At 39.2% G+C, this 2,581-nt stretch overlaps 1 non-coding gene across 1 annotated transcript; it reads right to left on the bottom strand.

Moving 5' to 3' along the window:
* Nucleotides 1-2,227: 2,227 nt before the first annotated feature.
* Nucleotides 2,228-2,331, bottom strand: LOC138815703 (U6 spliceosomal RNA). Its single transcript, XR_011368422.1, has one exon. It is a non-coding gene; the product is annotated as a U6 spliceosomal RNA (small nuclear RNA).
* Nucleotides 2,332-2,581: the final 250 nt, after the last annotated feature.

The following is a 2,581-nucleotide window of genomic DNA, read 5'->3' as shown; positions in this document are numbered from 1 at the left end:
GGACTGGAAAAAATGTTACCATAGTTGTTTTTTTTTCCCCCAAATATGAACCATTTGCCATAAGATACCAAAACATGCCGGGTGCTGGTGACTCAGGCCAGTAATCATAGCTACTCAGGGGACTAAGATCTGAGAATCACTGTTCAAAGCCAGCGTTGGCAGGAATGTCTGTGAGCCTCTCATCTCAAATAAACTGCTAGAAAACCGGACGTGGCACTGTGGCTCAAGCAGGAGAACACTCGCCTTGTCTTGTAGATGACAACGACAGAGCCCAAGCCCAGAGTTCAAGTCGCATGTTGGACAGAAAAAAAAAAAAAAAGATACCAAATCATTCTATTAGCAGTAGCTAGGTTAGGACTTAAATTTAGTGGGTGATAAAATGGCTTCTTTGTTGAATGATAGGAAAAGATGTAGGCAATCCAAGAAAAGGGAGATTTTTTGTTGTTGTTGGTCGAGGGGTTTGAAGTCTGGGCTTGGACACTGTCCCTGAGCTCTTCAACTCATGGTGAGTGCTCTACTTCTTGAGCCACAATGCCACTTCTGGTTTTCTCGTGGTTAACTGGACATAAGAGTCTCACAGACTTTCCTGCCCAGGCTGGTTTTGAATAGCAGTCCTCAGATCTCAGCTTCCTGAGTAGCTAGGATTACAGATGTAAGCCACTGGCACCAGGCTAAAAATGGGGATTTTTTAGAAAAGAAAATCCACTTCTTCACCTGTGTCAAAACCTCAGATATCACTATTAGAACATTTCATCCTCAAATCATTTCTTCAGATATCTGTTAATTTTCTCTTTTCCTTCATGTGGGAATACTGCGGTCAATATCATTTCAGCTGTGGTACTGGATCAATTGTATGGTAATTGCTAGCATCTAAATCAAGAACTGTTACAGGAAAAGAAATGAAACCCTCATTTGGAATAATTGTTTTCTCTTTTTATTACAAATCAGTGATTGATTACTTCCTAGTGTGATATTGGACGTCCAAACAGAGTGATGGCATTTTATTTCTCTTCAGCCTTCTCTCACATGTGGTCAAATATTTAAGAACACAAATATTTCCATTGATAATTCAATAGCTGACCTCTAAGAAAATGTGCATTTCTGGACTTTGCTCTCTTGTCCTTACATGTGCAGGGTTTCAATGATTTGTATGTTCTACAAGGAATTCTATTTTCCAATCTTTGTTTGACCAATTTTAGTCTCTCTGATCAGTCTTTCTGACTCTTTCTCTGGAGTCTCATTTCAGTCTGCCTCATAATATTAGTTATTAGCTAAATAATTTACAGAGGAGTCACATTTGCGTGAGCAAGGTAATGAGCAAGGTAAAAAAAAAAAAATTGTTACCTCCTCCTTTATTTTTCCCCTACCATCCTTTCCCTCCCAGCTACATAAGTACACAACCCTCCTCCATTACCCCACCTAAATTGTAAAGTTCATTTTTCAACGTAATGTCTTGTGTATCTCATGGTTACAATGTGTCAACCTGTACCCCTATTTAAGCATTTTGTTTTCTTTCTTTCCCCTCCACAAATTAGAGGAGCGTATATAGAAGATGTAGGCGCACCAACTTCAAATACAGTGAAAACAGGAATTATAGCAGGAGAGAGGAACATATAAAGAAACAAAAAAATCACATCGCACATTATACATATGTTAGAAACAATAGCAAGAAAGAAAAAACCACTTGTGTCCCTATCTTGGGGTTCATGTCCCTTAACATCATCCTTTCTGGTCATATGCAGATAGCTTTTGACCTTTTCTTCTTAACCCAGACAAATATTAGTTATTGAAAATTAGGGAAACCATGGGACCAATGTTAATTTGGACGTGGCTTACTTCACTTAATATAAGTTTTTCCAAGACTTTCCAGTTACTAACAAATGGGGCAACGTTATTCTTTCTGATGGAGGCATAGAATTCCATTGTGTATATATATCACATTTTCTTGATCCATTCATCTGCTAAGGTATTGGGGTTGGTTCCATATATTAGCTATCTTAAAGAATGCAGCAATAAACATAGTTGTGCTGGTAGCTTTAGTATGGTCTTCTTTGTGATCATTTGGGTAAATGTCCCAAAGTGGGATTGCTGGGTCATAGGGGAGCTCTATGTGGAGTTTTTTGAGGAACCTCCATACTACTTTCCAAAGTGGTTGAATAAGTTTTGTACTCCCACCAAGAATGCAGTATGGTTCCCTGGTGGCCACATCCCCTCCAGCATCTGTTGTAAAAGTATGGAATGCTTCAGAAATTTGTCTGTCATCCTTGTACATGAGCCACGCTAATCTTCTCTGAAATGTTCCAATGTTTCTGCTATGCATTTCATTTTGTACTCCTGAACTTGGCGAGTGATTTTAGGTGTGTCTACAACAGTAGAATCAGCATAAATCAAGCCAGCATTTCTTCATTGAAGATACAAGGAAAGGACACAGGTTGCCACATTGTAACAATGAAATATACAAGACACTCTATGGGGGGGGTGGAGCGACATGTTGGGGAGGTATGAAGGGGCGGAATGGTAGGGGAAAGACAAAGGAGGGGCTAACAATGTTCAATAAGAAAGGGACTAATTACCTTACTTA

The sequence above is a fragment of the Dipodomys merriami genome, unplaced genomic scaffold (genome assembly GCF_024711535.1).
Source record: "Dipodomys merriami isolate MVZ:Mamm:240054 unplaced genomic scaffold, mDipMer1.0.p SCAF_66, whole genome shotgun sequence".
NCBI classification, from domain to species: domain Eukaryota; kingdom Metazoa; phylum Chordata; class Mammalia; order Rodentia; family Heteromyidae; genus Dipodomys; species Dipodomys merriami.
This window is presented reverse-complemented; position numbering and strand designations above follow the sequence as displayed.